The sequence below is a fragment of the Dermacentor silvarum genome, chromosome 3 (assembly GCF_013339745.2).
Source record: "Dermacentor silvarum isolate Dsil-2018 chromosome 3, BIME_Dsil_1.4, whole genome shotgun sequence".
Classification (NCBI taxonomy): Eukaryota; Metazoa; Arthropoda; class Arachnida; order Ixodida; family Ixodidae; genus Dermacentor; species Dermacentor silvarum.
Window position 1 is genome coordinate 25,289,262 of NC_051156.1, and position 21,948 is coordinate 25,311,209.

General features: G+C 46.2%; 1 protein-coding gene across 2 annotated transcripts in view; it reads right to left on the bottom strand.

The window, feature by feature from the left end:
• The window catches only part of LOC119445389 (PHD finger protein 12), a 207,178-nt gene that overhangs the window by 37,878 nt on the left and 147,352 nt on the right, over window positions 1–21,948 (bottom strand). The window lies entirely within an intron of this gene.

Sequence of the window (21,948 nt, forward strand, 5' to 3'; positions counted from 1 at the left end):
CAGCGCAGCCGACACCTAGGGCGCAGCACTGAGAGCCACCTTCGAGCCCCGACAACGATCCCGTCTCGCAAGCCCGAGCAGTGCAGCTGATCAGCCGCCTCCTAGTCGGCATCAAGCGTCCGCCAGCTGAGGGCCACATCACCACAACGCTTCCTCGGTCGCCAACCTCGGCGGGCACTCAGGCAAACGGACGTCCCTAGGTGCCAGCCTCAACGCACGGGGGCCTTCTTAAGGGGGGGAGGATCGGCTTCACTCTCTCGAGTGAAGCCGAACAGGACGGTCGTGGCCGAGTGGAGCTCAGCGCAGCAGGAGCAGTGAATAAGTTCAATTTTTGTTTATTCTTATTTGGTTGATAGAAGTGTTAGGGTACCCGAGCTATCTATATATATTGTTTTTCATGCTTTTTTAGTTTCTTGGTTAGTTTGGTAGGACGTTAGTAGGTAGCGAATAGTTCAATTTGTTTAATTTTTTTTTTTTTTTTTTTTTGGAAGCGGGTTGTGGCGCACGTGTTGCATGGTGAAAGCAGTGTAAAGCGGCAGTTTTAAACCGCGTTAGGGAAGCTAGCGGAGGTAGCCGGATAGCGAGTTTGCCGTACGGCTTACCGTGGGGCCTTGTTCAGGTATTTTATTGAGCTTTCTCGATAGGTGGACGGGTGGACAATGGCGCGGCAGGCTAGGAAGGACAGGGGTGATGACGAGCTGGTGCAGTGCGAGGAGTGCAAACGTTGGTGTTATTTGGACGAGACGCACTTCGCCAGTTTAGCCGACGCTGAGGAGGCTAGCTTCGCGTGCAGGTCGTGTGAAGGATTTAAGGGAGCTGTGCGGCGGATGGAAGGGGAATGGGCAGCCAGTGTGGAAGAGCTCAAAGGGGAGCTGAAGGTGGAGCGAGAGCGGCGAATTGAGCTCGAAACTCGGATCGGCGAGTTGCTTAACAGGGAGGGGGCCGAGGCCGTCCTGGTAAAGCGAATAGCTGGCGAGCTACAAGAAGAACGGGAAAAGCGGGCCGTGCTGGAAGAGCGGGTGGAGGCGCTAATGGTACAGGCGGCGCGTAATCCCGGGTCAGCTCAGGCGGGCGGCGGGGACAGCGCGGAGACTCAGGCAGAGGCATGCCATGAGAGCAGGGAGGGACGCCTAGGGGCCGTTGAACAGCAGGCGAGAGCCGGCGGCAACACGGCGGTTCCACAACTCTACAGCGAGGTAGTGCGGCAGGCTTCGGGTGGGAAGGGACGAACGGCAGGGAGCACATCGTCACGTGTCAGTGGCGCAGGGCGGGTGGAGAACCAGCTAGCGCGAACTGGAGGACGACAATCGCAGGCGGGAGGCAAACGTGTAGAGCGAAGGGTCCTAGTGGTGGGGGACTCCAACGTAGCTAGGGTTAAGGAGGGCGTCCTTACAACAGTGAAGGCAGACGGGCGGGTGAGGGTGGAGGCCCAGTCAGGGAAGTGCATGGTTGACGCAATGGCAGAAGCTCAGAAGGTGGTATCGGACAACCTCGAGCATGAACATCTGGTCGTTATCCATGCTGGTCTCAACGATGTGCTGAAGGGAAGGAGCCAGAACCTAAACGGACAGTTAGAGGTTGGGTTGCGTAAACTCAGAGAAACCTCTGTGAAAGTGCATGTGACCATATGCACAATCCCACATGTCCGGGGCCAGGCTAGCGCGATGGAATGGAGGGTGCGTGAGGCAAACCGGGTCATTAGGGGTCTGAGCAGACCACTTGGGTACGGTGTAATGGAGGTAAACCGGGAAGTGTACGAGTCTGGCTCCCAGCCTTTTGCACAGGATGGCATTCACTACAGTGGTGCCACGGGCGGGAGCGTAGGTAGTAGGATAGGGCGCCAAGCTACGGCTTTTTTGGGGGGACCCAGAGCCCTAAGACCACCAGTGTAGACGAAGACGGACCCAGAGAGGCTCCAAGATTCAAGAAACGGAGAATCGGTAGAAGAAATAGACGTAAGCACCAGGGGCAAGGTCATTCTGACATAGGTTACATTAACATGCAAGGTGGCAGGAATAGGCTGAAGTGGGAGGAGATAGACGAGCAACTAAGGCAAGAAAAGCTGATGGTATACGGGTTTGTGGAGACACATCTTAGGGACATGGAGCAACCTCCCTGTAACCCTGACTATGCATGGGAATATTGCAATAGAACAGAGGGCAGCAGAAAAGGGGGTGGAATTGGTGCATTTATTCATAAAAGTATGAACTGGCAAAGGGTTAAACAGGAATGCAAGGAGCATTTATGGCTAAAAGGGAAAGTTGCAGGAGAGCAGACACTCCTTGGCTTTGTATACCTGTGGACAGGAGCAAATGCCAAAGAGGAAAACAAAAAAATGCTGGAATGCATATCAAGTGACATTAATGAGCTAGGAGAAGGGTGCGAGATTATTATACTAGGAGATATGAACGCACACATAGAAGACATGGACGGGTACACAGACTCAACAGGCAACATGATGCTGGATATGTGTGAAATGCATGACTTAGTTGTATGCAACAGTACCGAGAAGTGTGAAGGGCACATAACATGGGAGGTAGGGAGCCTGCAGTCGACGATAGATTATGCACTAATGTCACATAGGATGCACGATAGGCTAAATGTAATGAGCATAGATGAATATGGCTCCAGAAGTCTAGGTAGTGATCACAAACGTATTAAGGTGAGTTTTAGAAGGGAAATGAAAGTAGGTAGGAGGCAAGATGAACAACCAGGTGGGATATTTTACTCGGAAAAGCAGCTTGAAATAGCAACCCAGCAAATTGAGGAAGTAATTTCAGAGGATACAAAAACAGAATGGACATATGCAAATTTAACAGGACTATTTGAGCTAGAGCTTACTAAGGTACGAGTCAGGACAAAAGGGAACAGAAGACGTAAACCCAAGAGCTGGTGGGATGAGGAGGTTAAGAAGGCCATAGAGAAACGCCAGGAAGCATCCAGGGAACACAGATATTCAAAGCAGAGGGGTGAACCAGAAGCTGATGTAGGCAGAAAATGGAACAACTTCTTAAGCTGTAGAAGGGAAGCATCCAATTTGATCAATGAGAAGATCAGAAGAAAGGGGAGCCAATGGTTGTCAGAAGTAAACAAAAAGGATAGAAAAGCAGCGAAGAAATTTTGGAAACATCTCAACTCCTTGAGTAATAAGACTAGCCTAGAGCAGAGGTTTATAGTTACAGCTCAAGGTGTTCGACTAGAGGGAGATGAGGCAATGGAACATATAAGAACAATGATGGCAGAAAAATTTAAAGAACGAAACATAGCATGTGCTCAATCAGGTGAGGATAGACTAGTCAGTGCAGTGGCTCCACTGGCACAAAGCGAGTGGGAAAGGGCAGAGAAGAGGGTTCCTAGTAGCACGTCGACAGGTCCTGATGGCATCCCAATTATGTTGATAAAGACATTGGGCCCAAAATCTAAGAAAGCATTAAGAGAGGCAGTGAGCAAAATGATAATGGACGGTAAAGCCCCCGACGGGTGGAGACTGAGCAGGATGAGCATGATATATAAGGGAAAGGGGGACAAAGCCGACATAAACAACTACCGTCCCATAACAGTGACGTCAGTGGTTTACAGGGTGGTGATGCAGATTATAAAGGACAGACTGCAGGCATGGGTGGAGAGCGAGGAGGTGCTGGGGGAACTACAAAATGGGTTCCGGAAACAAAGAAGGTTAGAAGATAATCTGTTCTCATTGACACAGTGTATTGAAATAGCAGAAAAGGAACACAGGCCCCTATGGCTTGCCTTTCTGGATATCAAGGGAGCCTATGACAGTGTAATCCAAAAGGATTTGTGGGACATACTGGGCACTCTAGAGGTGGAAGATGGAGTAAGAAATCTTTTAAAAGATATCTATAAAAGTAACAGGGTGCTTATAAAATGGGAAAACAAGATATCTGGGCCTATAGAGATACAGCAGGGGCTTAGGCAGGGGTGCCCTCTGTCACCTCTGTTGTTCATGCTGTATTTACAAGGATTAGAGAAAAAATTAGAGAGGAGCGGACTTGGCTTCAACCTTTCCTATTTCAAGCAGGGAGAATGGATTAAACAGTCATTACCAGGACTGATGTATGCAGATGACATTGTACTTATGGCTGACAGCAAGGAAGACTTGCAGAGATTAATGGACATCTGTGGTAAAGAGGGAGATAGCTTAGGTTTGAAGTTTAGTAAAGAAAAATCGGCAGTCATGACTTTTAATGATAATCAGGGCAGCGAGCATAGGATACAGGAGGTTACGCTGGAGGTGGTGGATAAGTACAAATATCTTGGAGTGTGGATAAACAATGGGGCTGAGTACCTAACGGAACATGAAAAATATGTGACGGCTAAAGGTAGCAGAAATGCAGCTGTGATGAAAAATAGGGCACTGTGGAATTACAATAGGTACGAAGTGGTGAGAGGGATTTGGAAAGGGGTGATGGTCCCTAGTTTGACTTTTGGCAATGCGGTCCTGTGCATGAGATCAGAGGTTCGAGCAAGGTTGGAAGTTAAGCAGCGAGGGGTAGGTAGACTGGCTCTGGGAGCACACGGAAATACACCAAATCAGGGGGTACAGGGTGACATGGGATGGACGTCATTCGAGTGCAGGGAAGCCAGCAGCAAGATAGAATTTGAGGAGCGATTGAGAGAGATGGCAGAAAAGCGGTGGGCAAGGAGAGTTTTCAGTTATTTGTACATGAGGAATGTTGATACAAAATGGAGGAAGCTGACCAGAAAACTGTCAATCAAATATTTGGACTGCAGGAGGGGTGCAAACCAGGAAACAGCGGTTAAGAAAAAGGTTAAGGAAACAGAGAGGGGTCTGTGGAAAACAGGGATGCAGACGAAATCAGCACTGGGCACATACCGAACTTTCAAGCAAGAAATTGCCAAAGAAAATATCTACGATAATTCTAGGGGAAGCTCTTTGTTGTTTGAAGCCAGGACGGGAGTATTGCGGACTAAGATGTACCGAGTCAAGTACCAAGGTATAGATACGTTGTGCTGTGCGTGTGGAGAAGAAGAGGAAACGGCTGAACACCTCATACTTTTCTGTAAGGGGCTTAACCCTACAGTGCAAGGCAACGGGGCTGATTTTTTCAAAGCATTGGGGTTTAGGGACAGTGAAGGCAAAATAGACTTTAAGCGGGTAGAAATAACCAAACAGAGGTTATCTGATTGGTGGATAAAATTAAGGCAGGGGTGAAATTTCACCCACCACAAAGTACAAATTATGTTAATAGCCATGGCTAGGTGGCGTATGCCACCGCCCGATTTAAAGGGTTCAGCCTCATCCATCCATCCATCCAGGATGTGGGGAGCACACGCTGCCACCTTCTCCCGCGGGCGCTCGCCCATCGCTTGCGAACGGAGCGCACGCGGCGGTAGCCAGGCGGGCATCTCGTGCGCGCACAACGCGCGCCGCGGGAGCCAGGCGGACACGGGAGAAATGCACTTTGCCCTCTCCCGGTTCTCGCTCGCCTCTCGCGACGCGCGCGACCGCGCGGGAAGAGGGAAAGTGTCCGGCGGGCGAGGAGGACACTCCCCTCGCGGAAAGGTAAAACGATATAAAAAATGTCACAGTTTCGCCATAAGGGCGAAGCAATGAATGCGATAGCAACACAGCAATGTCATACGAAGTAAGGTGAGCGGCTTTGGTAGCAATATGAATTGTAGTAAACATGAGCTGATTAAGTAAGCAGGTGTGCTGCGGCGTAAGTAGACCGACATGAAGAGAGACTCGATGACCACGAGAGGGCGCGTGTGAAACGGTGGTGTTGATGAGAAGCGCTTCCCGTGGGCAGCGCGTGCGAAGGGACACACCTGTAGCGCTGCACTGCCGATCCGGGCAGCATTGCATGTGTAGCATGCGTTGGAAAATGTGGCCCGACTATTACTAACTGAATGAACAAGCGTGGTGTGAGCGCGCACAAACAAACATGAATAGATCCCACTGAATGACTGCAAACAACGACCGTCAAAACTCTGGCAGCAAGCGGATACGCCGCAGCGGCGAAGGTACGTGCGGTCTATCGCTTCAACGGAAACTGAGCGGCGAATTCACGGCGCATAAAGGTCAGAGCCGTGTGGAGATAAGAGACGGTGCGAGCGAGCGACGAGCGCGGTTGTTGGCAGAGTGGAAGTGCGCCCCCCCCCCCCCCCCCCCTCTGGCACTGGCTTCCCGCTTCCTCGCTTGCGCGTGGGAGATTGAGTGCGTTCGCTCTCCGTGAAAGCGCGCGTCCCCGCACGCTTCCGCTCGGGCATACGGGAAGCGGCGAAGATTTTATCTATAGGGAACCTCACGGCGACGACGACGCCGACGGCAGAAATCTGGTTGAAGTGTCCATATAATTGCTATCGCAATAAAAGAGCGCGACCGAGAGACCCCCGGGCTCTCTGACCTCGCTTGACCTACCTGCCGATACGGATTTACCCGCTGAAACCAGTGAGTGACCTCGTTTGCGCGACTACTACACGCGACGAGGCAAGCCTATTTTATTACTTATTATACAGAGCGGACTTCCCTCTGCAAGAGTGTTTTATTGCCAACAGCAATAAACGTTGTTGAGTTGACTCGCTTGTTGCCCTATTCGCCCGAACCCTACGTAGCTGCAATTACACGCGCTACGGGTGGGGGAAGACCCCCACAAGCTACGCAATCTTTTTGGAAGACCTGTGGCACGTCAAATGGAGGCCAAGCAAGAGCTAGCATATCGTGCCAAGACATCAACCGAATCGTACGTCACGCATATTCAAGATGTTCTAGCTCTCTGCCGTAAAGCGGATGCGGACATGCTGGAGGCCAATAGGGTTGGACACATCTTGAAAGGCATCGCGGACGATGCATTCAACCTCCTGCTTTGCAGGAACTGCTCTACGGTTGAGTTCATCATTAAGGAATGCCGGAATTTTGAAAAAAGCAAGCAAAGGGCAAACACATCGTACAATGCTTCAACCAACTTCTGAATATGGCTGCCACTTCCTCCAGCAACAACCCTCCGGCATCACATCTGCCAACAATGCCAAGCTTGACACAGGTCATCCGTCGTGAACTTCAGGCTATGGCTCCAAGTTTTCACTGTCCCCAGACACACAACAAAATGACCACCTCGCTCATTCAAGCTGCTGTCCGTCAAGAAATTGCAAACATGGACATCCAGTCTGCTGTCCGCCCACGTCCCACCCCTACCGCTCCTGTCACTGATTCTGCTGCACCTTGACGGTCGTTCCCGACTCAATATCGGAACCCCTCTGAGTGGCGAACACCGGATGACAGGCCAATTTGCTTTGCTTGCTCCCGGGTCGATCACATCTACCGTCACTACCATAGTAGCCGCTGGTACTCCTCGCCTCGACCATATGCCGATTGCCGCTTCGATCTAGACTCTCGGCCTCTGTCGCCCCTCTCTGAACCATACAGTGCCGGCCTTCCCTCTCAGGGAAACAGTACTAGCCGCTCACCCTCGCCGCAACACTGACAGTTCCATTCGTTTACACCTCGACGTCCCTCGTCCCCATCCTACACGGGCCGCTTCTCGGGAAACTAAGCAATGCAGCCCCCAGAGGTGAGGATGCATTTACGACTTGGACTGCTAAACCTCTGCTGACTCCTGCTGCTGGACCGAACCTTGTTGAAAATTTTGTTGATGATGTACCCGTTCAAGCCCTCATTGATACTGGCGCTCAGGTGTCGGTTATGTGATCAGATCTTCATAGCCGTCTCTCAGGAGTCGGTTATGTTATCAGATCTTCGTAGCCGTCTCCGCAAGGTCCTGACACCTGCCGAGTCGCCTGCCGTCCGAGTGGCTAATGGCAGTACAACAGCCGTGATGGGAATGTGCGCCGCCCGTGTTACCATTGCCGGTCGTCCTGTGTTAGTCCTGTTCACTGTGCTGGACGAATGTTCCCACGAGGTGATTCTTGGAATTGACTTTCTGACTGCCCATTCAGCACTTATTGACTGTGAAACCGGCACCCTTCGCCTTGAGCTGCCCCATTACTTTGCCGACACGACTGATGCCCACAAGTCCCGACTTTGTTCTATTGAATTTGTTCGACTGCAACTTCATGCTGCGACCTACGTCCTCATGTCGCCTTGTCCACCACTTCGAGCTGGTTCTTACGTGGTGTCCCCACTTTGCGACGTCCTCTTGGCACGCCAAACAGCACTACCAAGCTCAATTGTAACTCTTGTCAATAATCGGACGTGGCTTCCTCTTCTGGACTTTGGTTCATGTATGCAAGTGCTTCCTGAGGGTGTATCTCTTGCCCGAACAATGATTCGACACTGCTGCAGCTTCAAACCCTCCTACTAAACGCAACAACTAGTTTACGACAATGACAGCTACTGACCTACGACCTGCGTATGCCGACGCCCTTCTCCACATTCTGATGTCCTATGAAGACATCTTTGATTTTAGAAATCGCCCGCTAGGTTGAATTCGTGTCGACACCCATCCAATCCACCACACTGGTGATGCTCCTCCTACACACATGAGGCCCTACTGTGTGTCAGCGGCTGAACACCAGGTGATCGAAATGGAGGTGGACAAAATGCTCTCCAAAGATATTATCGAACCTTCCTGCAGTCCGTAGGCATCTCCTGTTGTTTTGGTGAAAAAGAAGGGCAATACCTGGAGATTTTGTATCGATTATCGTCACCTCAGTAAGATTACCAAAAAGGACGTGTATCCGCTTCCCCGTATTGATGACGTGCTGGACTGCTTACACGGAGCCAGTTATTTTTTGTCGATTGATTTGCGCTCTGACTATAGGCAAATTGCAGTGGATGAACAAGATCGCGAAAAGACTGCCTTTGTCACCCCAGACGGTCTCTACTAATTTAAAGTGATGCCTTTCGGACTGTGTAATGCCTCTGCTACCTTCGAGCGCATGATGGACTCTCTTCTGCGTGGATTCAAATGGACCACATGCCTCTGCTACCTTGATGACGTCATTGTTTTTTCACCGACGTTTCAGAGCCACCTCCACCGACTCTCAGCTATCCTTAATGTTTTTCGACGAGCCAGCCTACAACTCAATTCTGCAAAATGACATTTCGGCCGCCGCCAAATATGAGTACTTGGTCACTTGGTTGACGCTGCTGGCGTACAGCCTGATCCTGACAAAGTTTGTGCAGTTGGTGAGTTTCCACTTCCGCATTCTTCTACCGATATCTGCAGTTTCCTAGGGCTGTGTTCCTATTTTCGGCGCTTTATCCAGAACTTTGGGGAAATCGCTCGCCCTCTCACAGACCTCCTTAAAAATGACGCCACTTTTAGTTGGGGACCCGACCAGGCTGAAGCATTTTCAACGCTTATCAGTCGCCTTATCAATCCACCCATGTTGGGTCATTTTGATCCGCATGCCTACACAGAAGTTTGCACTGATGCAAGCGGCCATGGCATTGGCGCTATCTTGTCCCAACAACAGCGGGACACCAGTTGCATGATCGTGTATGCTAGTTGTCTTCTTTCAGCACCAGAGCAAAACTACTCCATAACAGAATGTGAATGCTTGGCCCTTGTTTGGTCCAGTGCTAAGTTCTGCCCTTACCTGTTTGGTCGACATTTCACCGTCGCGACAGATCATCATACCTTATGTTGGCTATCCTCACTCAGAGACCCGACAGGCCATCTTGGCCGCTGGGCTTTATGCCTGCAAGAGTACACATTTTCTGTGTCCTACAAATCTGGGTGGCTAGATAAGGACGCCGACTGCCTTTCCCACTACCCTGTTCACCCACACGATGGCACCGAAACCGGTACTTGTGTTTTGTTGATCTCCGACTTCTCACGCATCGCTGACGAGCAGCATCGTGACCCATATTCGTGATCTATCATCGTATGCCTTACCTTGGAGCAACAGGACGTTTCTCTCCGTATGTTTGTTCTCCAGGACGAGACCTTATACCGATGCAATACGAATCAACATAGTGCTGAACTGCTTCTCGTCGTTCCCCAGCATCTGCGCTTGACAATTCTCTCGCAGTTACACGATGTGCCCACCACTGGTCATTTGGGTGTCTCCCGTACGTACAGAAGATTTTTGTGGCCTGGGCTATATCGCTTAGTTTGAAGCTACCTGTCTGCCTGCGAACTTTGCCAACGCCGCAAGAAGCCTCCATTGTCCCTCGCTGGGCACCTTCAGCCTATAGATATCACTAGTGAGCCATTTTTCCCCGTCAGCTTGGACCTCCTTGGCTCTTTTCCAACCTCATCCTTGGGCAACCAGTGGGTGGCCGTTGCGACTGACTATACCACGCGTTATGTCATGTTATGTCATAACACGAGCCCTCCCTATGAGCTGCACAACTGATGTGGCTGATTTTCTCCTCCATGCAGTGATCCTCTATCATGGTGCCCCACGTCAGCTACTCACTGATAGAGGCCGCTGTTTTCTTTCTAAGGTTGTCGACGACCTTCTTCGCTCTTGCTCAACATCCCACAAGTTCACGACGGCTTACCACCCACAGACAAACGGGCTTACCGCGCGTCTCAACTGTACACTCACGAACATGCTCTCCATGTATGTGTCTGATGATCACCGGGATTGGGACTGCACTTTAGCCTTCGTGACGTTTGCATACAATTCATCGTGTCACGATATTACTGGGTATTCCCCGTTCTATCTACTATATGGCCGTGACCCACTCCTGCCTCTTGACTCGCTGCTGCCTGCTGATACCAACACTACCACGTTCTATGCTCACGACACCACTGTTCCCGCGGCTACAGCACGTCGCATTGACTGTGACCGCCTTCTGGCGTCTCAGACTATCCAATAGCACTGTTCCGACAGTCGTCGTCAGGATGCTCATTTCAGCCCCGGGTCCCTTGTCCTGCTTTGGTTACCCTCCCGTCACGTCGGCCTTTGTGAAAAACTGCTGCCGTGATATGTCGGGATATACCAAGTTCTTCGCCAAGTCACCAATCTCACAAATGAGATATCACCTGTGAATTCGACATCTATACCTCACCAGGAACTGATGTGCACGTTTCGCGACTAAAGCCCTATAACTCGAACACTAATTCGACACCCTAAGAAGCATTGAGACGATTCTTCTGCCACCAGGGGTTAATCTCACGTACGAGTTTGTGCCGCTGTGGACAAAATTACATTGGGAGGTGAAGAGGAGGTTGAAGTGTCTTGGAGATCAGTAGATGTTGTTACCCTGGCCACTGAGCTACAACCTTGTGACTGTATATATTGTAAATACATATATTTTCTCCCGTAACAATATGAAATTTCCATAGAATCTATTTCACGAAAAAAAAAAACTTGGGCCAGTATACAACATGTGGATGTAATACAGTTCACAATTATACGTTCCGACAATTGAGCAGCTTGTAAATGATAAACAACTGCTGTCAAGTGTCTGGGGCACCATGGCAATGACAGTAATGAAACAAGAGGGTATCAGGTTATATGCTTCTATTTTGCAGGTTGGTGTCACAACCCTATTTCGCAAACCCGAGCTCTATTTTCTGATGTGTGCTTTCGCTGCTGCTATCTTGCCATCTTACATTTGTTACTCTATGTGTTCGTGATATCCGTGTTTTTCTGTATTCTTTTTTTTTGCGTATACTTGTGACACCATGGCATCGTTGCAAGATACCATATGTACCAAATGTAACGCTAACTTCACTGCTGATGAACGCTCAATATCTTGTTGCGAATGTCTCGGCACCTATCACTTAGGCTCATGTTCAGGGATTTCCGAATCCACGTCCAAGTCAAAGGGAGCAGAGCAAAGAAAACTGTGGAAGTGTCAGGAATCCCGTAAACTCTGCAAAGCTGGCAGCTCTACTCAGAAAGAGAGCGATGATTCGACTATCGCCACCGTGCTACTTGACATCAACCGAAAGCTTGATGAACTGCTTCCTCTGAAGAAAGTTGTTCAAGACATGGAAGAATCCCTGAACATGATGGCCAAGAAATATGACACAATTGTTTCTGATGTTGCGAGGCACAATGGTGAAATTAAGAACCTGAAAAACAGAATGTCCAAGCTTGAGGAAGTTGGTGCCTGCGCGGAAATAAAAAAGGTTTCTTGTGCAATTAACGACCTGGAATACCACAGCAGGAAACTGAACATTGAGCTTCATGGAATCCAGAAGACAAATAAGGAATGTTTAATGTCTGAGGTTAACGCTATCGCGTCAAAACTTCAGCTCGCACCATTAACTGAGCAAAGCATATCTGCGATCCACCGGCTGCCCTCTCGCTCAGACAAGATTCCTGGAATCATCATCCGCTTCTCGAATCAATCGACTAGAGATCAATGACTCGATAAACGTAAGGTTTTGCCAACTGTTAAGAACGGCGCGTACATGATGGAAAACCTAAGCACGCAAAACAGAGCCCTACTGAAGTTGGCTAAAGAGTGGGCGCATGAGCATGATTTTTGTTATGCGTGGCACCGAGGTGGCAAAGTTTTCGTCCGAAAAGAAGAGGGCGATCGTGCGCACTTGATAAAATGTCCCAATGACCTTGCCAAACTTATTTCCGGAATTCCCGGTGACTTTATTTGTATACGTCAACCATGTCTTGTGCTGATTGGGTGTGCCCTTCTGACTTGTTTAACTACTTTGGGCCTACACACAAAAATGGTATAAAATGCGTTCATTTGAATTGTCAGTCTGCTTGTAATAAACATGATGAGCTCGACGCATTTTTTGGCAGTCTAAGCATCTCTTTCGACTTTATCATGTTGTCAGAAACGTGGTACCACCAAAACTCGGTAGTTTGGCAACCTCCGAATTACAGATGTTTCACGCAGTCGAGGACTATTACACGTGGCGGTGGAGTTAGTATTTTGGTTCGAAACGAATTAATAGTGCAGCGTATAGAAGATTTCTGCACTGTGACCGAAGATTATGAGGTCCTTTCAGTTGTATGCACAAATTTATTGGTAACTGTATGGTATAGGCCTCCTGATGGTAACATTGAGCGTTTTTTCCTGTTCCTTGAAAACTTCTTTACTTATATCTCTAATAATCACTATGGAGTTATTTGGGGTGGCGACTTTAATATCGACCTACTTGCATCAACCCCCTTGTGTCGTGACTTCAAGCTCTTATTACATTCTTACGGCTTTTCAAACGTTATCTCGGTGCCGACAAGAGTGACCTGCCACACAGCCACCTGCATTGATTTATTTATTACCAACTTCCCTGAGTGTCATACAAAAGCTGGTGTCTGTTCTTTCCTTTTGAGTGATCACATGCCAATTGTTTTCAGTGTAAACCGTAAAATTAAAAGATCTTCCCCGTGTGAATTTTCCACCCGGCTAATTACCCCATTGCGAATGCAGAAATTTTGTGATGAACTGCGACGCATTGACTGGAGTTCAATTTTTCAGTCAAACTGTGCTAACTTCGCGTATGAAACTTTTTGGGGCATTTTTTGTGTGCTCTATGACCGGCATTTTCCAACTCGCACTAAAACAAAGCGCTCCTCAAAGATAAGAAAACCATGGATCACGGCAGAATTATTCCAAGAAATTAAAAAAAAATTGGCTGTATAACAAGTTTATCATGTCCCGTGACATGGCGGATCTAAACACGTTTAAGAGATACCGTAATAAACTTAATAAGCAGCTGCGACTTGCGAAGCTTCGCTATAATAATGGATATTTTGGGTCCTGTTCAAGCGATAGTAGGAAAGTATGGAAGAAGGTCAATTCGTTACTCGGTCGTTCACCTGATGCCCTACTTCCTGTTATTATTAAGAAAGACGGGGTTGATATTAGCGATGAGATGTTTGTCTTCAATGATTATTTCACCAACGTTACCGACTAATAGCACTGCTTGCCGGCATATCAAAGCCGCGCCTCAGGACACAGTTTTTCTCCGACCGACTGATGAAGGTGAACTTATCTGTATCTTTTCAACTACAGCAGCACGTGCGATATAGATAACTTACAGATGAAACCTGTTAAATATGTTATCGATGTAATTGCCCCAGTGTTAACGCATATTTATAACCTACCACTCGCTAGTGGTGTTTTTCCACGTAAAATGCAAACTGCAAAAGTCTTAGCTTTATTCAAGAAAGGTGACAAAACAGCGATGTCCAACTACAGGCCAATATCTATACTCCCGATCTTTTCGAAAGCTTTAGAAAAAATAATTTTTAGCCGTGTATCTAACTTCCTTGAAACTAAAAACCTCCTCACTGACTCGCAATATGCCTTTCGCAAACATAGATCGACTCAGCTTGCGCTTCTTCAGCAGAAAGAATATATTTTGCAAAATTTTGAGGATCGCCAGCTTACTTTAGCAGTATTTATTGACTTTAGCAAGGCATTCGACTCCATCAGTCATGAACTATTATTAACTAAACTTATCTACTACGGTATCCGCGGTGTCGCCTTAAAATTACTTCAGTCATACTTGCAGCACAGATGCCAATATGTGTTCATTAACAACAAATCGTCTAAAATTTCTTCTGTTACGGCAGGTGTTCCCCAGGGCAGTATCCTTGGGCCTCTTCTGTTTAATATTTACGTCAATGATCTCGTTAATATTGACCCCGATGCCAAATTCATAATCTATGCCGACGACACTACTGTCCTGTTTTCGTCCAATAATGCTCCGGAGCTAGTATCAGTGGCTAACTCTTGTTTAGAAAAAATATATACCTGGTCTCTAGAAAATGGTCTCAAGATTAACACTGATAAAACAAAGGCAGTTTTATTTCAAGCGAAGAATAAGAATATCTGTCTTTGCAGGGACGTGGTGTTAGGGCCTTCTAAAATTGAACTTGTCTCTTCTGTGAAAACACTCGGGGTCTTTTTTGATGAAAATATGAGCTGGAGCGATCATTGATTTTCTTGCAGGCAAACTCTCCCAAATTACTGGACGGGTTTTCTCTCTTCGCTACATGCCTCGGAAGATTAAAATGTTAATTTATAATGCTTTATTTGCGAGCCACCTTCATTATTGCTGCCTTGTTTGGGGCACCACATCTGTTACAAATACTAACCGTTTGCTTGTAATACAAAAGAAAATTGTTCGCGTAATTAGTGATATGCCCTTCGACTTCCCATCTGAACCCCTATTTAAAAAACTTGGCGTAATTAAAGTCAGTGATATGTTTAACTACCGCCTTGCTCTTGGATACCTAAACGAAACCAAACAGAACTTAAACCTTGTTTCATCTCTGGCCAGATTAGAACGCAGCATCCCATGTTATAACACCAGGTCCCCGGAATACTGGCACGTGCCGCATGTGCGTTCAACTTATGGTAACCAGATGATTTGTTACACTCTCCCCACTTTGCTGAATAACCTCAGATCTGCGTCCATTGATGTATTTAGTTGTTCTGGAAGAGAACTGTATAATTTCTACTGCCCCAAGAATTGGGTTTGACTATATATGTAATCTTTTTTTGTTCAAGAGTTGTATGTATCCATGTATCCATATTGTTCGTTTTTCCCAAATTGTTTGATGTGTGAAGCAAAATGCTCTCAATCTCTCTTTCCTTTCTCTCTTCTGTTCTTTCTTTTTCTCCTCTTTTTTTTTTCTCCCATCTGTTTCATCTGTTCGCTTCTTGCTGTCTGCTGCCTTCTGGTTATTAGGACTAGTCAAGTTGCTGTTCGTAGCAACTTTTTTCCTAATGCCTTGGAACCTTGTACCACTTGTTTTCATGAATAAAGGTATTATTATTACTAAAAAAATATTATTACTAAAACTCTCGAAGTAGTGAAAAGGGAGAACTTGTAGTTACTCAATATGTCATTACAATTCTCATCTTTCCCATTGCAATGCACAATTAACCTATTAATTGTTCTTTGTTAAAAAATCTTTAACACAACTTGCTGGCGATTGACATTATTGTCGAACATGAAGGCGGCATGAAATGCCAACTATGACTATGCGGCCCATCTGGGCGTTTTAAACAGTGGTAGGTCTATTCGCTAAGGACCAAATTTTAAGCAGAGATGATCAACGATGACTATCAAATTAAGTGAACAGCTTTCTGATTCCACATACCGTATTTTCTGGTCTATAAGTCGCGCCATTTTATAAGTCACACCCTCCTCAAAACAACAGTTTTTCAAGAAAAAAACAAAAAACAAACCTACATTCCGTAAAAAAAAAAAAAGCATATAAGTCGCACCGGTGTATAAGACGCAACTGTTCATTCGGTAAGCGATTTAAAAAGAATTAGTGACGTCTCACTTTGTGAGGGCAGGCCACATGCAAGCGTGTGGGTGCCAGTCCTACATCATTGCGATAGCAATGATATGGACATTCCAGGCGCATGTCTGCTGTCACGGTCAACGTTACTAGATTACCTCTTTCAGTTTGCAAACTCTGGTGCAGCGGATGTCACCCTTCCCTGTACCGCTGAGCGGGGGCGCGTTCGTCGCCGTTTGACCGGTCTGACGGCGGTGTCGGTGATGCCTCTGGCTTCTTGGCCCCCACGCTGGCGAAGTCAACACAGGCGTAGTCTTGTGCCGGGTGTTTCTTCATTACCTTCATTAAATTTAGTAACGTTGCCTTCAACTGTGTTGCGCAGTGATCGCTATCCCTGTGAGTCCCAGCGAGATCTATCGACGTATCTCGTGCGGCGTGTGCTCCTGCTGCAACTTGTGACAAGAATGCACTTTTTCTCTCAAGATTATAACCATCGATTAGAAAGCAAAGATGGCTGTAACAATAAAAAAAGCACGTCTTTTGTAACTGTCTCTTGAAAAGTGATTCCCAGTTGATGTTTGTTGCATTGTTCAAAAAGTTGGCAGTCACTTTAGCATATGCTAAAGAGAATGAATGCGAAAGTGTGCGCACTCATGAGAAATTCATGAAATTGCTTGGCATTCTCATTCGAATGCATTGTTAATTTAAAAAAAATTGAATTTAATTCTGGCGTATTATGTGGCAAAACCATGATATGGTTATGAGGCGCGCCATAGTGGGGGACTCTGAGCTAATTTTGACCACCTTTAACGTGCCGTTACTTCCTATTGTTCTTTCCCACAGGTCGTGGGTTCGAGTGCCTTAATTAACTTTACATTAAGTGTGCCAATCAAGATAGTTAATTAAGGCACTCAAACCGAGAACCTTAGGTGTTAATTAGGGAGTTCATTAAACTCCCTAATTAACACCAAAGGTTCTCGGTTCGAGTGCCTTAATTAACTATCTTTATTAAATGTGCCTTAAGACCAAAGGTAGAGGGTTCGAATGCCTTAATTAATTATATTTTACTTAACTGTGTCTTAATTAAATTTGCCTTAAGTAGCACCAATGGTCGTGGGTTCGAGTGTATTAACTCTATCTTAATTTTGGGGCCATAACGCTGAATGTTGGATTTTTCGGCCCATGAGCTGTGTAAGGCTTTAATATGGGATGTGGGCATAGGATGGCAGCAATGGCGCAGTCCTTGCTGAGACCGTTCTTCTTTTACATCCAGATTCTTGCACTAATCGGGCCGTTTCCTGTTCGCGCCTGGAACCCATCCAGCGGAGCCTGTACTGCGCCCTACCTTGCTGAAAACCCGGCCTTTGTATGAAGCGGCGGTTTGCCGTTTCCTTTTTCGTCTGGGCACGACGGAAATGTCAGCGGAATCATCGCACCGAATCCTTTCATCAAACCAACGGCATCAACGCATGCGTCACCCTGTGCTGCACATATAAAGAGGCCAACGATGACGACCATCGTCCGTGGGCATGGGATGGCAGCAATGGTGCAGTCCTTACTGAGACCGTTCTTCTTTTACATCCAGGTTGGTAACTCGACTTCCCTTTACTGTAAGCGCTCTAGCAATCGCGCTTTGCTGCTCGTCCCATGCCCGGACATTTTGTGGTGTTTATTTACCGACTGTGAACATGTTACAAAGTTGCTTGTGATGTCCGGAGACATTGAGCGTAACCCTGGCCCTGATCCCAGTTGCAGCAATAACCTGGTTCTCGAGGCCATTAGCTCTCTTGCTACTAAAACGGATGTGCGTCACGCTGAGCTAATCTCAAGTCTTAATGAAGTGAAAGCCAGCCAAAAATTACTTGAGGAGCGTGTTACAAGCATGAATGCCAGATTAGCGTCCGTAGAGGACAAAGTTGCTGCACTTGAAACTCAGCAGGAACCTGCTCATATCCAGGGCATCATTACCGAGGCCATGAAAAGTGAGAGTGCATTGGTGCAATCTCGTCTGGACGATTTCGAGGACAGGTCAAGGAGAGATAACTTGATTTTTTATGGTATCGCCGATGATGCCTCGGAAACTTGGACGGAAACAGAAAAAAAAGTTGGTTCAATTCTTATGCAATTTTTTGCGCAGCAATTACCCGAAGAGGGAATTGAGCAGGTGCCTTTGAGCAGGTGCCATTGAGCAGGTGCCTTTGTAAAAAACAAATGTCGACCAGTGGTAGTGAAACTGGCATCATTCATTCATTCATTCATTCATTCATTCATTCATTCATTCATTCCATTTTATTTTCCTTTGTCAAAAATGTCAAAATCATGTAAAGTAAAGGAAAACATATTAACACAAAAGAAGAAACTGAAAGGATCTGGGGTATCCATTCAAGAAGACTTCTGTCGGGCAACTAGAATGACTAGGAATAAGTTAATTGCATTTGGGAAGTCTTCCGGTCAATTGTATCATCGAAGGTACAACAAATTGTTCATCAACAAAACGTGCTACGTCTATTGCTCTCAAACCGATACTGTTTATGAGCTTCAGCAGAACAGTATTGCTACTGCCAGCGGTAATGTAGGCAACAGCACAATAAATTTCCCTGCGAATACCCCATCCCCTGTTTCGAGTTAGCATCGCGCGGCCATACAGAATAAGCATGATAACGATTACTCTGTGCTGTTCACTAACATCCGCTCCATCATTAATAAGCGCGATGCCCTGTCTGCGCTGATCGACACGTGTAATGCAGATATTGTTGTTTTAGTTGAGACCTGGCTTTCAGATAAAATTGGAAATTCGGAACTTTTCGCCTGCAGTAAGGCTTACAATATATATAGAAATGACTGAATAGGGCGATGTGGCGGTGGGACCTTGATCGCTGTTTCATCTGATATCCCCAATTTTCATATACACGTGCCTTCGCAGATTGAATTCTTGTGCTGTTGTATTCACGTAAATAACAAAGATGTGATATTTGCCGCTTGCTATCGACCACCCGATAGTACATCCACATTTTGCAATGAACTATTTGACTGTCTTAACCAAATCGTTGTTGAATACCCAAAAGCACCAATATGCTTGCTCGGTGATTTCAATTTCCCCGGCATTGACTGGGCTGTTGACTTCCCATCAGTGACTCTATCTTCATCCCAATGTTCATCCTTTCTTGATATATGTTCGACCTTTGGCCTCACCCAGCTAGAGCCTACCCGTGTCACTGCAATTTCTGCCAACATCCTTGACCTCGTCTTGACCACATCGCCTGATTCAATTTCTTCATTATCAATCATACCTGGTTTAAGCGATCATTCCGTGATTCATTTTGCAATCCCCCTACACTTGCCCCAGCATCTAAAATACTGTAAGAAAATTCGTGACTACAGTAGAGCAGATTTTTCCTCGATCAATAACGAGTTGGAAAGTTTTGCCGATTTCTTTTTTCCACAGTTGTGGGAAAGGTCTATCGCAGAAAACTGGCTCCTTTTCAAAAACAAGGTTGAATCATTAATTGAAAAATATATTCCGACTCGCCTATTATCTCCATGCAATTGGGCTGCTTGGTTTAACTTCAGTTTAAAACGGCTTCTTAACAAGAAAAAACGCATTTTTCGACGCTTCAAGCTGACTGGGGCAGCCAAAGCAAAAGCTGCCTACGTAGCTATCGCATCTGAATATAAAATGACCATCCGCTCAGCCAAGAATTACTTTTTTTCTGAAACACTACCCCATCTGCTCACAACTAATCCTAAGAAGTTTTGGAACGTTATCAACGTACGCAAACCTAAAGAAATTGTTCTGAAAACTGACGCTGGATTTCCTGTTCCCCGTGAGCTTTGCTCAACGGCCTTTAACAACGCATTTTCGCTATCTTTTTCTGACACTCTAATAAATACGTCACCGTCCGCACGTGTCATACGTTCCTTGATATGGAGCCGATTTCGATCGACGTTGATGGCGTATACAATTTGATGAAAAAAGCTAAACTTTCCTCATCGGCAGGTGTTGATAACACAAATTACAAATTCCTTAAGAGTACTGTAGCATATTCATCTGCTTTCTTGTCATATATTTTTACTCAGTCTTTGCAGAGCCCAACACTGCCGGACGACTGGAAGATGGCGAAGGTGATTCCAGTCCACAAGTCTGGTGATATTCATAACCCCCTAAACTGCCGGCTGATCTCCCTAACTTCCATTCCATACAAGTTATTAGAGCACATAATCTACTGCAACCTGATTAGTTTTCTCGAGTCTAATAACTTTTTTGCGTCACAGCAGCATGGTTTTCGTGAAAATTATTCTTGTGAGACTCAATTATTAACCTTTACTAATGATTTGTCTTCCGCTTTAGATCGAGCTTCAGTTATTGACTGCATTTTCCTTGACTTCACGAAAGCTTTTGATACCGTCTCACATCGACTACTTAGTGCACTCCATCTTGATTGTAGCTTGCTTAAATGGACTGAATGTTTCTTGCAGAATAGAACACAGTATGTTTCTGTTAATGATCATGACTCTAAATCCTGCAATGTAACATCCGGTGTTCCTGAGAGGTCAGTCCTAGGGCCTCTTCTTTTTCTAATTTATATTAATGACCTGCCTGATTATGTTACTTCTAATATAAGGCTCTTTGCGGACGACTGCGTTCTGTACCGTATAATTTCTAATGAGTCTGACTCCTCCGTTCTTCAATCTGACCTAAATAAAATCTCTTCTTGGTGTGATACATGGCTTATGAAACTAAACATTAACAAATGTAAGCAATGAGGGTGTCTCGAAAAATTAACCAGTCCATTTCTCAGGGCTATGAACTTAACGGTTGCCCTCTTCAGTTCGTCGACAGCTACAAGTATCTAGGCGTCCATATCACTAATAACCTGTCATGGCAGAAACATATCCACCATGTTATTAACAAAGCTAACAGTACCCTTGGTTTTCTTCGGCGGAATTTCCGCCTTACTCCCGTTCCATTGAAACTACTGCTATATAAAACACTCGTGCATTCTAAACTAGAGTACGCTTCACCCATATGGGACCCGTACACTAGCTCGTTAACGCAGGCCTTAGAATCGGTTCAAAACCGCTCAGCCAGGTTTATTCTCTCTAACTACTATCGCTTAGCCAGCGTTTCTCGCATGAAGCAACACCTTGACCTACCTCTCCTTTCTACTAGATGTCGAATTTCACGCTTATGCCTGTTTCATAAAATATACTACACTAATAATGACCTAAAAATGACACTTCTTTCGCCTCCGAACCATTTGTCATCCCGTATTGATCATCAAATGAAGGTTGGGGTGCCTCAGTGTAAAAGCAATGCATACCTTGAAGCCTTCATCCCGAAAACAAGTCAAGACTGGAATCGCCTTCCCGCCTCCATCGTCGCTATCACAGATCATAATGTGTTCAAGTCGGCTATCTGTGACCATGTGCTGCATCTTTAGCCATTTTTTCTTTTTCTATTGCCACTCCTCTCTGTAATGCCTGTACGGCCTTGAGAGTAAATAAATGAAATGAAATATTTTCTTTCCTTGTTCTGGTCGTTTTTCGTGCTTATAGCCTTAAAAACGGCGAGCTTTCACTGAAGAACTTTGGTATCTTGCTTTAAAAAAACGCTTGTCCTAGCACTGAGTGTTCTCGAACACAGGAGTGGTTCTAGGCTTTAGGTTTCAATATTTTCGGCGGCGTCAGATACCTATGTTCCATGGCTCACCCTAAACACGTAATCTTATATAGAACTGAACTAAAAAGAGCAGGTACCCAATTAATCTTCACAGCTGAATGGATAAGAGTCCCGCATAGCACTAGCTAGATTGA